The sequence below is a fragment of the Hippopotamus amphibius genome, chromosome 14, assembly GCF_030028045.1.
Source record: "Hippopotamus amphibius kiboko isolate mHipAmp2 chromosome 14, mHipAmp2.hap2, whole genome shotgun sequence".
NCBI classification, from domain to species: Eukaryota; Metazoa; Chordata; class Mammalia; order Artiodactyla; family Hippopotamidae; genus Hippopotamus; species Hippopotamus amphibius.
In genome coordinates, this window is record NC_080199.1 from 68,296,153 (window position 1) to 68,311,268 (window position 15,116).

The window sequence follows — 15,116 nt, forward strand, 5'->3', positions numbered from 1 at the left end:
TTGTAACACATTTTCCAAGTGTTTGTCTAGTATCCCCATTGTAATTAGCAGTTACAGGGTTATTCCAGGAAAACCCATGAAGAATAAAAGATCTACAGCTCCCCATCTGCCGTTTCAGGGTACCACTCTTCCATTCAAGTGCCTCTCTTCCAGGACCATAAGCCCCCTGAGGTCAAGGACTGCATCTTATTCAACTTTGTAAGATCATCCCCTGGCACAGTGCCCAGAACAGAGTAGGCACCTAATGTTTTCAGATTAAATGACTGAAAAATAAGATATAATTTACACTTGCTACATAAATGAGCCAAAGATGGCCATGTATATCGGCCCAATGTTGTTTACTTGTTCACAGCACGCCAGGACCATTAGCTCAAAAGCCTGCCAGTCCCAAACTCAAATTCTGGCACATCCAATTGTTTTAAATATAGCCCCAATAAGCATAGTTTTTAGTCATTTAGAGCCTGCCTGCTTTGCATATCCTATGAAACTGTACCCAACATCTGTTAGCCTTAGATAAACAAACCCTGGGACTTTAAAAGCCCTCAAATCACTGCTGCCCTTCGGAGCTATCGGACCCAGAGAGTCCTCATCATGCTGCAGAGTGACACCCCTGGACATGTAACGTCCCTCTCTGTTTCCTCTCTCTCCCAGGAGTGCCCTTTCTCTCTTCTTCTTTTGGTGGTGGCCCCACACCATCATGTCCTGAAGTTCTCATGGATGGAGGAACTTCCCATCTACCCCTCCACCCACTCCACCCCACCCCCATGCAAACCTCTCAAAGCAGCACCCCAAATAAAGCTCTTTGTGTGCTACTGCCACCGTGTGGTCATATCTTTTTCCTGCTCTCCCAAATCCCTGAGCTCATATGTGTGGAAGAGAGAAAGCACACTGATTTCTTAAAATTACTTTCTGAAGCTTCAGTGTTTGTTTCTTTCTTCATTTTTAATACCTTTAGATTTTGGCACTCATCGAAAAAATTGTTAGGCTTGGAAAGCTAGAAGGGGGTTCATTAAATCCTGTTTTATACAGATGAGGGCACTTGGGTTCAGACTTCTCTCTCTTTTAAAATTCAGCTCCTGAAAGTGAAGTTTCAGAAATAAATTAACACATGACTTTTAATTCCAGAAGGTACCTAAGAAAGTGATCATAAATAGCTTCAAAGATAGCAGTAGTCCGAATAACTGTTACGCAGCCATGTAAAATAAGGTAGATTTTTGACATAACATACAGAAATGTTCATAATTTTAGGAGATAAAGTAAAAAACAGTGTTTACTGTGCTGCATTTTCTAAAAATTTTACATGCTTAGAAAAAGCACCAACAATAAATACCAAATATTAAGTAGTTATCTGTGTATCATAGGATTAGATTATTATAATCAAATTCACTTGGCATATCTATAGTTTAAAATTTCATGTAATAAACAATATTAACTGCTTAAGAAAAAATCATTGTTAAAGAAGTAAATTGTCAGGGCAAGTTACAGGATCAGACCAACATCACTGTCCAATAAAACATTCTGTAATGATGGAAATATCCTATATCTTCACTGTCCAATATAGTTATGAGTGGCCAAGTGTAGCAACTGAGCATTGAAATGTAGCCAGTTCAACTGAAGAACTGAATTTTTACCTTAATTTACATAGTCACATCTAGCTAGCAGCTATTGGTCAATGCAAGGCTAGACTCTTTGGTGGCTGAGAACAGTCACAGAGCATTGCGGCATCATGGACAGTCTGATTCTACTGTGTATACAAATGTGAATGTTTATCTTGCCTAGCTTCTTCCTAAGTTATTCTTATACCATAATTTGGGATAAAGCACACCAATATTGACACAAAACCACCTATTCAGTGTAGATCCTATAAGAAGCATTGACTTCACTATGTGATTCATAAAGAAGACTCATTTATAAATGAACAAGGAAAGTTTATCCAGAAATTGCATTTTTCCTTGTTAAAATGAAAAGTTCATCCTTTTCCCCAATCAGGCAGTAATCCAGAGATAGAACCAGCACAACTGAAAGATCAAGTTGGATTCTCTTCACCTAGTGAATTAATTAGACTTCTGCCATTTCATTTTATAGCTGTAACTATTTACTTGGATTTGCTGAATGCTGGACTTATATAATACTTGATATAAATTTCAGCTTAAGCTTTATTTTTGTTACTAAAATTGTATGTTGAATTTTGTGACCAAATTCATACTCTCCTTCCCTAATTTGAGAACTCACCTCTCAGATTGATACCAGTGTTTTTGAAATCTTCACCTTTCCACCAACATTTCATCATCATGGAAGATCCATCCTTATTTGCGATCTATTGTTTTGCTTCTTGCTTCCTGACTGAGGAGACACTTTATCTGTAGGAACAAACTTCTGCTTTCCCGAAGACAAGAAGAGGTAATTTATGCAGCAGTGTGCTCACAATTCTGTTCCTTGATACCGTGGAAAACAAATCATTTCTCTCTCTAGTTTCCTTAATTGAGTAGGGTTATTTTTTAATAGATTCCATAGTGCTTGCCTTTGTATATTAATTTACTTGATAAAGCAAGAACACTACAGTGATTAAAAATTCTAGAGTTGTGCTGCGAATAACATTAGGAACATTATTAAGCTGCTAGGTTTTTCAAGTAGAAATTTTCTGAGAGATCTTTACAATTGCAATGAATATAGGAGATATACAGCTAGAGTTATGAGTTATTTTTGGCCTTCAAATCTAAGAGAATTCATTTAGAACAAATTATAAATTTGAACAGGTGTAAAAAGAAGAGAAATGGAAAGTTTGTAATTCAGGCTGGAGAGAGAGACAGGAAGCCAGGGACCTAAAGAGATCAGTCTAACCAAGTGTTGCTATGCCAACCCTTCGGAAAAACAACCAGAAAACTTATTTACCCAGTTAATGAAAACAAGTTCAAACAAACGGTGATGACGTAGTGTGTACTTTATAAACGGGATTCGGAAATCAGAGGATACTCTGAGCAATATCTGAGGTGATGAAAATAATAGATATTTTCTTGTTTCTTTTTGTTTACTTTGAATCCACACTCAATATTTTATCCCACTAGAATTGAACCATTTTTAAGTTGTCTTTGTTATGTAGGAAGCTGGCTTTGGATCTTTTTACTGAAGAAATACAAGGAAAAAAAAAAAAGCAAATATGTTTTGTTGCCAAGTCAAGAGGAATAAGCAATAGGAAAATTTCTGACATTCAGATTAAAGTTTCTGTTGATTTCAAGCAAAACCCAAAGCAGTAGTGAGGAAGAAATACTGCAAAAGAATTGAATCCCACTGGGAGAAATAAACGAGAAAAGCTTCTGAAGCTGGAAGAACAGGGCCGGGCATGTCCCCAGATATGCTGGCGTGTAATGTTCCTCTTTCCTTCTAATAAACTGCAATCTGTTGAGGATTGACCATCTGTCAGCTCAACAATCGCAGTAATTTTTGTGTGACAAATGAAATGCAAATTCTAACCCGTATGAGTAAATAATCTGTAGCAAAGTATTCTAAGGGTGTTTCAGGGTGGAACTGATTTAAACATATCCATTTAAATTTTGATTTTGGTCATTTTTTCCTAAGAGCCGTATATCACCCCTCTTTTCATTTTCCACTTAGAAAGTGCACTTTTGGGGAGAGATGAGGGTCTGAATTATGTAAAAACAAAATTCCACACGAATTCTTTTTTTTCTGAACATTCTTATGTTCCTTTGGGGAAAAGGTGTACACTGCATGTTATCTTTGAAAAAACCTTATAATTTAAGACTTGAAATTCATTATATTTTACATATAATAAGTAGGAATTATTTTACTATTATGAAATACTGTTTCTCAGAACAGAAATAAGCATAGCTCCCAAATTCTGATTTCTTTAGTAGCTTTCTAGATATGCCTCTAAAATACTCTCAGATCTGGCCCCTACTGCTATCTTTGATTTAATTTATTCATAGAACTTTTAAAAAGTTTGAATGAATATATTCTTTCATACAGTACCTTACCATGATAAATTTGAGCTGTAATTTATAAATTGATTTTCTTTTTGCAGTTGTTAGGATGGTTCACACAATAATAAATATTAGCAAACATCTTCGTTTACATTTTTATATCTGATTTTTAAAAATTAACCTGATATTTATCCATGCTGGGTGTCTGTATTTTTTTAGAACATATTTAGGATGAAAGTGAAATAATGAATGCTATTTTCTCTCTAACAATCTCTCAGACTTCTCCCACTGTAAGTAAGCTGTAAGTAAGCAGAGTTTGGACTCATGGAAAGGCTCTTGGCTGAGAATCAGAACTGTACATAAAATTATAAAGCCTTATTGTCCATTCCTGTTTGTGTATTCATCCCATCATTTTCCAGCAAACATTTATTGGGCACCTACTGTGTGCCAGGAACTTTCTTAGGTATTGGAATGCAGCAGTACACAAGAGAGACATGAGTTCCTGTCCTTAGAATTTATAATCTACTCCCTACTTTTCTATTAGTGGCTGTGAATCGATCTGACCAATTGTTTTAAATTCTGTATTAAACTCTAGATTTAAAACAGTGACATTTTCAAATACTCTCTCTTGCACAAGGGCCCAAGCTCCTCCCTTGGGAGCACATGTCACCTGTTATGACTCTCAGTCTCACTGATAGATTCAGTGCTGACAGTTCTATTTAATTCTGTGTTATTGCTCAACCAGTGTCTAAGGATTACAGGACTTTCATGAAAATTTTATATTTATCTTTCAAGCTCTAGATAGCTGAATCTTTACCTTCTGGGAACATGCACTCCTCAACAATGAAAACATTAAAAAGGTGATTAAAATTTAATAAAACTGCCAAGTCAATGAGATTGATATCTTTAGAGATCATTTCCCTTGCCAGATTTTAGAAATGATATAAAATTCATTTTCAAACATTTATCCGCAAAGCTTTTCAGATTTGCTTACACTACAGACAGAGTATTTAGAGGCTTCAGAGATTTTTGTTGTTGTTATTATTTGTTTGCTAAGGCAAAGAAAAGCACTCCAGAACAAGGACCAAGTTACAAACGGCAATGCATTATCTCAATATGCTTTGGAAAGGAAATTAAAAGGGGCTGTTTTGATGTTATTGCTCTTATATTGTTTTCTTGAAATTCCAAAGTCATATGATGAATGAAAAGGTCAGCTGAAAAAACACATATATTTGGGATAAACTACTGCTCAGCAATGAAGCTGATAGTATCTCTCTCACTTTTGTTTTTAATAACAATTTGATATGTATGCTTATTATTGCATTTAACAAAAACATCACAGTTACCTACTAAGAATCGAAAATAAGAGATAAGGACTTCCCTGGTGGCACAGTGGTTAAGAATCTGCCTGCCAACGCAGGGGACATGGGTTCGATCTCTGGGCCGGGAAGATCCCACATGCCGAGGAGCAGCTAAGCCCGCGCGCCACAACTACCGAGCCTGCGCTCTAGAGCCCACAAGCCACAGCTATTGAGCCCACGTGCCGCAACTCCTGAAGCCTGCGGGCCTAGAGCCCATGCTCTGCAACAAGAGAAGCCACCGCAATGAGAAGCCCACGCACTGCAACGAAGAGTAGCCCCTGCTCGCCACAACTAGAGAAAGCCCGTGAGCAGCAATGAAGACCCAACGCAGCCAATAAATTAATTTTGATCTCCCTGTGTTATGCAGCAGCTTCCCACTAGCTATCTGTTTTACATTTGGTAGTGTATATATGTCAGTGGTACTCTCTCACTTTGTCCCAGCTTCCCCTTCACCCCCCACCCCGTGTCCTCAAGTCCATTCTCTACATCTGCATCTTTATTCTTGCCCTGTCTGTGGGTTCATCAGTACCAGTTTTTTAGATTCCGTACAGATGCGTTAACGCACGGTGTTTGTATTTCTCTTTACCATCATCACCATCATCATTACTATTATTCCACAGCATTCGTTTATTAATAAGTACCCTGACAACCTACATGTGTTTCCGCTTTCATGTTTATAGAAAAGGAGCTTTTCCCCAGGCTGTGTGAGGATTTCCTTGTAACTCCCTGGTGAGTTCTACAAATACTGAAATAGAGAAGCTGGCTCCTGGGACCGTCTGTTCCCAGCTTCCCTTTAGCTCAATACGAATGAGTTGCCAAAAGTAAGTCTAAACTAGATATCCTTAGGAGATGTTCTGATTAATCTACTGCTGGACTAGGAACTGATGGAGAACTCCTAGAATATTGACATGAAAAATGGCTAGTTTTCCTCCATTTAATAGCAATCTGCAAAAAGTAAGTGTCAACATCTAAAAAGTAGCATGATTTCACCAATCTATGGGTAAGAATGGAATTTGTATGAAACACCACAAATCTGATGTTAGATGGAACGTACAAGGACCTGTCAGATCCTTTTTAGTGGAATTCTTTTCAAGGAAGATATGTGTTGGCTTCACATGGTTTAAACTAATAGTTCTACTGTGAACTACTCTCACTGTATACATACATACTTATGGATCAAAGCCAATTTCCTTTAACAATACATAAAAAGATACATTTTTAGGGTGCTAACTGACCACCTTATTCTGAATAATGATATTCATTAGTAGATATCAAATTGCACCAGTAGTCTTGTAGCTATCATGTTAGAATAAACACAATATCTGTATTATCCTAAAATACAATTCTTAGAATTTCATCACCTACATCAACTTTTACCATGTATCAACTAGCTTATATTTTTGTTCTTTTCCAAAAAATGCTAAGAAAATTATTGCTAGACTTTATATGGTTCTCAAGTCATAATTCCTGATTTCTTTACATATTTAATATGAAATGGTCTAGGAGGTATGTCCACTGTCAAAGACTGTAGTTCCTTTCAGTGATACAGCACATACTGCAAAATTAACTATTTCCCCACAAAAAATCTCAAATATAGTAAAAATAACCTTGGGTTTTAATGATTGTTCTGGAATGAGAAGGAAGGCCCTAGACCTGAGCAAAGCAGAGTTAGAATCCAGGCCCCAGGACACATTGGTGCACTCAAAAGCCTACACCCTCATTAAAATGATGAAGTAGAAAAAAAATTTTGCCCCTGGGAAAAGGGAGCAAACCAGGAAACTGTATTCTGACTCTTGTTCTGGGTAAAAAAGGTAATATAAGAATTGGAATTCTCACCTGAGAATTTTTAACTATGACCCTTTCCCTTGGATTTGTATTTCAAATCATACTACCTACAGCACCCAGGAAACACCAAACGTTTAAAGGAGTGTCAGGTTGGCAGTGTCTTGGAGCAGTGGAATCAAGGGCATTCCAGGCAGGAGGATGCATGTGTGTGCCGAAAGGATTGGTGTGAAATCATATGACACGTTAGAGGAACCTCAAAAAAAGTTTCGCATGGCCTTAGCATGAAAAAAGAGGGACTGGGGCCACCGCTAAAGACAGGGCTTGAGAGAAAGGCACAGGTCCGCTCAGGAGGCACTTGGTTGGCCATGCTAAGTTTTAGGCTATAGTACATGGACAGCAGGGACTTACTGTAGTGTTTTTAGCTGAGCATGGTTAGATTTGTCTTTGAGATATATCTTATGCCACCTATGTGGCAGGTAAATCATAATATGGGATTTCTAATTCAAGACTAAGATACAACTGAAAGCCTGTAGAGCAGTACCAGAAAACATCTAAAAAATTAGTGATAGGATCAGAAAATATGGCCATCCAACATGAAAAACATAGAGAACTAACAAAATGCTAAAGAGATCAGCCATCCTCAAAATACTTTAAATATATATCATCAGCCAAATGAGCTTACAAGAGATGTAATGCACATGTATCGTGGAGACCAGACCCTTTCAGCTACCTGAGATAACAGCAGGTTGATGAAGAGGAGCCAATATCTGGATTAGGTATGTTTCCAGTGTTGCAAAGAACTTTCACTGTTGGTCAACCCCTCATTCCCTTTATTCCACATCTGGGTTCAGCCTCGTATTTACTCCTCTGAGTGGATTCCGGGACAGAGTGCCCTTTATAAATGGCAGGTACCCAATTATCCTGTCAGTTATTGCTTCCATTATAAATTAATACCTTAATTTTCAGGTTTACGAGTCTCTCTTTTGGTTTCAATAAATCAAGCCCCCAGAATTCCATTATCTTCAAACCCACGGATAATATTTATTTTTCTCAGCGTAACAAAGCTGAAAACTATGGATTCATCCAAGATAATTCTCACCTGCCAGCAAGTTTCTCCTTGGCCATATTTCTGTTGCAATAATAGATATGATTATCTAATGTCCTAAGGAACATCCATCCTCCTCTGAGATCCTCCAGGCTATATCCAACTCTGCAGCATAAAGAAAAGCATGAAGAGGTAGATCTCTGAATTTCTGTTCCTAAAGTACTGTGCTCAAATTTTGATGGTTGAACAGCTAGTTGCCTTTTACCCGAGGAACCCATGGTGACATTTTTTAACACACGGGGAGATTTTTACAGGTACATATTTCGGACATGTGGGCTTTGGATCTGAGGGCTTTAAAGTAATAGAATGCTAAAATACATTAGCATTCCACAGATTTTAATAAAATGTTTATGAGGCAGTTTTAGAATTTCCATTAACTTTAAAATTTTTAGTATTACTTTTAAATTTCCTCAAATTTGTCATATAACAAAAAACAGATTTGAAAATAATTGGAAGCATTTCAAATACCAACCTCTCAAAAGAGGTTACAACCTTTATATGTAATTACATTTCTATAACTAAATCCACATTTCTTTTTAGTTATGTTACAAGATATTTATAGTATCAATTATCAGCTTCTGACTGTACTTGAATCTTGTCAGTTTTTAAAGTTGTTAATGAGCATGACATTGTGTAAAAACCAGTGCTTAAAACAAGCAATAATTTTTGTACTAGTAAGTCTTTCATCCTGAATTAATCACTAACTTGCTATCACTCTTTTTCTTTTCTTATTTCACAGCTACAGTATTAATTAGCAAGTAGCAGATGCATAGTTGATCAATACCTCATTGTCCTTTAATTCCTTCTCCAACCCACATTTTCAATACTCATTCCCTACCTACAGGTCCCTTTGTCCCATTCTGTTACATCCACCTTCATATTTCCAAGCTGGGGCAAGTGCTGCTGATTTTAGAACTGTTGGCATATTGCTATGGTGAGAACAAAATTTTTTCTGGGATATCTAAACAGGTTGTTGTTTAAGTAGAAGTGAAAGGTTATTTTCCCCACTCCAATCACATCTTATAATCTTAGTGATTTCTTACCCCTGGGATACCTTGACTGCCCATAGGATAGGGCGTAGTTGTATACAAGCAGAAGATGATATGAGAGCAAGTGGTATGAAATGCCTTTCAGCTGCAAGCCTCCCTCTCTGTGCAGCTTGTCCTGGCATTCTGGGTAGTGAGATGCTAGCTTCTGTTTTTAAGATTCAGCACAGGCCCACACCCACCCCACTCACTTCCTTGGTTATAACTGATAAGAGTTTCAGGAGACTCTCCAGCTGAGAAGGAATTGCTATACATCAATACCTGCCATTTGCAAAAACATGAATGAATCTAGAGGACATTATGCTACGTGTAACTAGTCAGACAGAGAAAGACAAATGCCATATGATCTCACTTATATGTGGAATCTTAAAAAATTTAAAAATTTAAAAATAAAAGATCAAACTCACAGAAACAGATAGTAGGATGGTGGTTACTTGTTGCTGAGGAGTTGGGGAGATGGGGAAATGCTGGTTAATGGTACAGCCTTCGGTTACAAAATAAGCTCTGGGGATTGAATGTACAGCATGGTGACTACAGTTAATAATACTGTGTTATGTAGTTGAACTTTGCTAACAGAATAGACCTTAAGCATTCTCACCAAAAGAAGAAAAAAAAAGAGAAAGAGAAAGAAAAGAAAAAAAATGTAGCTTTACGAGGCCATAGATGTGTAAATTAATCTGATTGTGGTGATCATTTCACAAAGGATGTCAAATAATCATGTTGTACATTGTAAATGTCAATATGTACAATTTATTATCAGTTATACCTCAGTAAAGCTAAAGAATGAAGAGTAATGCAGCTCTTCTGATTGGGGTGAGATTTTCATAGATCCACAGTTAGAAATGGCATTAACTATTCACATGGGTATCATCCTCTTAGAGTTTACAAAATACCTTCTTTATTTCATTCTTTCCTCCATTTGAGAGGTTTGCAGAAGTTAAGTAACTGACCTGGGTTTGTGGTAGGCTGAATGATGATGCTCCAACTATGTCCGCACCCTAATCCCTGGAACCTGTGAATAGTAAAAGGGACCTTATATGGTAAAAGGGACTTTATGGATGTGATTGAGATGGAGAGATTACCCTGGATTATCTAGGGGGGTCTGATGGAATCACAGGGGTCCTTACAAGAGAGACCAGAAGATGATGAGGGTAGTCACTAGAGTGACTGGGAGGAAATGGTTATGAGCCAAGGAATGTGGGGAGTCTCTAAAAGCTGGAAGAGGCAATAAAAGTGTTGTCCGCTGGAGGACCCAGAAGGAACCAGCCCTGTGGAGACCTTAATTTTAGCCCCATAAGCCTCATTTTAGGCTTTTGAGCTCCAGAACTGTGAGAAAATAAACATGTGCTGTTTCAAGCCACAGAATTGGTGGTGATTTGTTATAGTAGCAACAAAATAACTAATGCACTTGGGAAATGTTCCTGTTTGGTGTTTTCGGTGTCAGGGTAGGATTGATACATCTGTTACTCAGCAGTTATGGTGCTTGTACTATTATTATCTTGCTGAAAAATCTCAAAGTTTTTACATCACCAGGTGGATCTTATATCAAGTCCCAGTCTTTTCCTGAAGAGAATGCAAGACATCTTTGCAAACTAAATGGTTTAGAAATTTTCTTTCTAAATTCACAGCTACAAAGGGAAATTTCTCCATTTTCAGTTGACAAATTTTGTCTTGGACAAAATTTTAACTGCTCCTTGACTAATAAGCATTCCTGCATTAATGATGATTAGAATTTCATTATTTTTAAAAAAACTCAGGTGGGATGGACTCGATAGATCCTGAAATTATCCTGCTTCTCTAAAATCTTATTTCCAGGGCTTCCTAGGTGGCGCAGTGGTTAAGAATCCACCTGCTAATGCAGAGGACACAGTTTTGAGCCCTGCTCCAGGAAGATCCCATATGCCACGGAGCAACTAAGCCTGCGCGCCCAAAAAAGAAAAAAAGAAAAGACATTTAAAATCTTATTTACACCAGGGATTATCTTGTTTTACACAGTTTTCCTGAAAGTATAAACAACCAAAATATAGTCTGTGTTGTAGTTTCTAACAAATGGTCCCATTTTTGCCTCTAATAAAGCCTAATGTGATAATGATTGATTTGCCTTTTGCTAAAATCCCTTCAGCCAATTTCCAATTTATATGACTGAGACCAAAAGAAAATTAAAATTTTTTCTGCAAGGAAGATTATAAAGCTAATCTCTCTAATGCTTTATGAGTCACATAAGCCAACGTTAAAAGAGTATACATATTCAAATTTCAGAATTCTAGTGATTACTTAGGTTTCCTAATAGAGTTTCAGGAAGAAAAAAGAGCAGCCAATTCTATTTTAGGGGGCAGACACGTTGTATTACAGTTTAAAGAAGGTGATTTCTTTTCATAAGACTTCACCTATGGACATTGTTCAGGATGGATGTGGGAAATTGTCTCAGGAGTCAGGGAAACTTCCTAAGAAAGAGAAATGGGGCTGTTAGGACTGAGGATGGAGGAAGTTCCATTTTGTCTGCTCTTGTTGGCCATACTCAAACAACTTCTGGAAAATTAAAGTTTTTGGAGAGCCTGGGGTCAAAAATAACTCAAATGAATATCAAATATAGGGACTGCCCTGGTGGCGCAATGGTTTAGAATCCAACTGCCAATGCAGGGGACATGGGTTCAATCCCTGGGCTGGGAAGATCCCACATGCTGCAGAGCAACTAAGACTGTGAGCCACAACTGCTGAGCCCATGTGCTGCAACTACTGAAGCCCACACGCCCAGAGCCCGTGCTCCACAACAAGAGAAGCCACGGCAATGAGAAGCCCACGCACCACAACGAAGAGAAGCCCCCACTCACCGCAACTAAAAGAAAGCCCACGCACAGCAAAGAAGACCCAACACAGCCAATAAAATAAAAATAAATAAATAAATTTATTAAAAAAAATACTCTGGGACTTCAAAAAAAAAAAAGAACATTCACAGGGGAAGGAGGGGGGAACAAGGGGGAGGAGGGGGAGAGAGGGGAGAGGGGGTGGGGGTGGGGAGGGGCAGGGGAGAGAAAAAAAAACACAAACATTCACAATGATTTGACACCAAAAACAAAGGCAACAAAAACAAAAATAAGCCAGTTGGACCACATCAAAATTAAAAGCTTCTGCACAGCAAAGGAAACCATCAAAAGGCAACCTGCAGAATGGGAGAAAATATTTGGAGATCATATACCTGATAAAGGGTTACTATCCAAAATATGTTTTAAAAAACCTCAATAGCAAAAAAAAAAAAAAAAATCTGATTAAAAAATGAGCAGAAGATCTGAGTAGACATTTTTCCAAAGAATACTTATAAGTGGTCAACAGGTACATGAAAAGGGAATACAAATCAAAATCACATGAAAAATATAACCTTTCACCTGTTAGAACGTCTAGCATCAAAAAAACAGGGAAAAAAAAGACAGGAAATGACAAGTGCTGGCAAGGGTGTGGAGAATGGGAAGGCTTGGTGGGAGTATAAATTTGTGCAGCCACTATGGAAAACACTTTTACCATAGTTGTTATTAGCACAACATTGCATATAAGATTCAGAATGGTTTAGAGAATTGCTCAAGATCCTGGTATAGCTAAAGAGTTCCAGAGGGGAGCTGTATTCTGTTTCTCCAGAAGCCCAGTGAAGGGTTCTTTCTAGACCACAGCAGCCTTTCTGGAAGTGAGAGTTTGTGCTGCACCAGAAACACAGAAAGTCAAATAGTTGTTCTTAGTCAAGATTCTTATAGAAAAGTAACTCAGTTTGTTCTTTGAATAATGTCATGCTGAGAATAAGGAGAGTAAAATATGATTTTGTATTATCTTCCAGATTTATACGAGTTAAAGTTTGACTGATTTAAATTCCATATGTGTAGTCCAGAAAAATATCTCTAAGCTGTTATTTGGTTGCATGGTGTAGACCTGGAATCATGCCACAGGGCTCTGTACATAATCAAACACTTGAAGTAGAAGCTACAAGCAATGGGATGGGGGGATGGAATTGGTGACTCTTTGATATTAAGCACCTTCTTGAATACAATGGGCATAAAAAATGCAATAGATAAAAGGAGAGTAGCAGAAGATGAAATGTTTCTCCTTATGAAATACCTTCTTGGATCACACACCGTCAGCCACAAGTTCTTGCCCAGAACACAGAACGCCTTGCCTGCTAGAAGCTCAGAATCTGAACAAAGCCTGACATTTGGAGCAAAGTGAGGCATCCTATGATGAATTATAAAAGAAAAAAATTGAATTTAAAATAGATCTGCCCATGCATTCAATAAATCTTTTCAGATTTACTTTTTTTTTAATTTTTAATTTTTTTATTTTTTACAATAAACTGCATATATTTAGAGTGTACAATTTGGTATTCCAATCGCCCCATTTATTACCCCCCCAGCCCTCCCCACTTTCCCCACTTGGTGTCCATATGTTTGTTCTCTACAGATTTACTTTTAATCGAAGCACGATAAGTATAACATTCTTTCAGAATTTGCATGATGTTTGATGCACATTATAACCAAAAATGCAAAATGTATGTTAAAACTACAATGAATATAAGACAAAACAAATGGATTAATAAAATAGAGCAGTATCTTATTTTTGCCCTAGTTAGAATACTAATTTTGAAATGTTTTAAAGTCTCAAGGTGACCGATTTAAGATCTCTATGTTAGTGGCTAAATTAGGTGCTAATATAATTATGTCCTCATAAGTCCAAACTTTATACATACACTGACTTGCCTTAGATTACATTTGAGGAAGTAAACTTTAGGTTTAATGTCATCTGTGAAACATTTTTTATATTAACTCATTGAAATATGTCTATTTCAATGTTCGTAATTTGATTTTGTCAACATTTATAGGCTCTCTATATGTTTATTTATAACTTAGGAAAAACTTATGAGAACATTTACATTTATTTCTTCTCCCAAATAGCTCTTTTTCCTGTAAATACCAATTGTTCTTCTAATAAAAATTTTTATCTCTCTTGGGGAAAAAAAAAAAAGATCTGCCCAAGAGAATGGTAGAGTTGTTGAATCTTGAACTTTCATACCAGTTGTCTAGTAAGAGAATCCACCTGTACCTTCAGAAACAAACAAACAAAAAGGTACTTCTTTAGAGAAAATGCATGAATTGACATAATAGCACAGAAAGTTATTTTATATACTCTGATAAGTCTCCCTTTCAAACATCATTCTTTCATGAAAGTTATAAACAGCAGAATTGCTATTAAAAAGGAAAAGGAAAAAGAACATTTTCCTCTGAGGATACAGCCCTCAGGAAAGCCGTCTTACCACCAGCAGAAAAGGTGATTTGGGGCAGCAAAGTGAGCCTGGCTTTAAGAGCATCTTTCCCACCTTCCTAACAATGCCTCCCATCCCTGTAGCTTGGGGTCTTCATTTCCCTTAGAGAGCAAGGCTTTGAGATCCGACACAGATCTCCCCAAGAGAAGTCACACTTGAAATGATACCAGTCCTTTTATACTACAATGACTATCAGAGCGGTCAGGTGGACCAAGAAAGCTAGAGTCTGACATCAGAGGAATGGGCCTGAAGGCAGGCTGAGCTCAGCCAACAACAGTTTCTCACTTTGCTTGGGACTGGCACCAGTAGTCTTTGATGTAAACAAGCTCACAGTGCCCCCTGCAGGGCAGGAGAGCAGGGATTTTTTTTTTTTTTTTTCTTTTTTCTTTTTTTTTTTTTTTTTAGTTTATGCTACTGGCAAGTACTATTGTGGTAGAAACAGGATAAGGAGAAGAAGAATATGAATTGTCTCAGTCTACCAAAATAATGGGAATTTAGTTTTGCCAGCTTGGATTGGGGTTTGCAAAGCTTGTAGTCAGCAGAGATGGTACAATCCCAGAAATGACCATCTTTCCTTCAAAA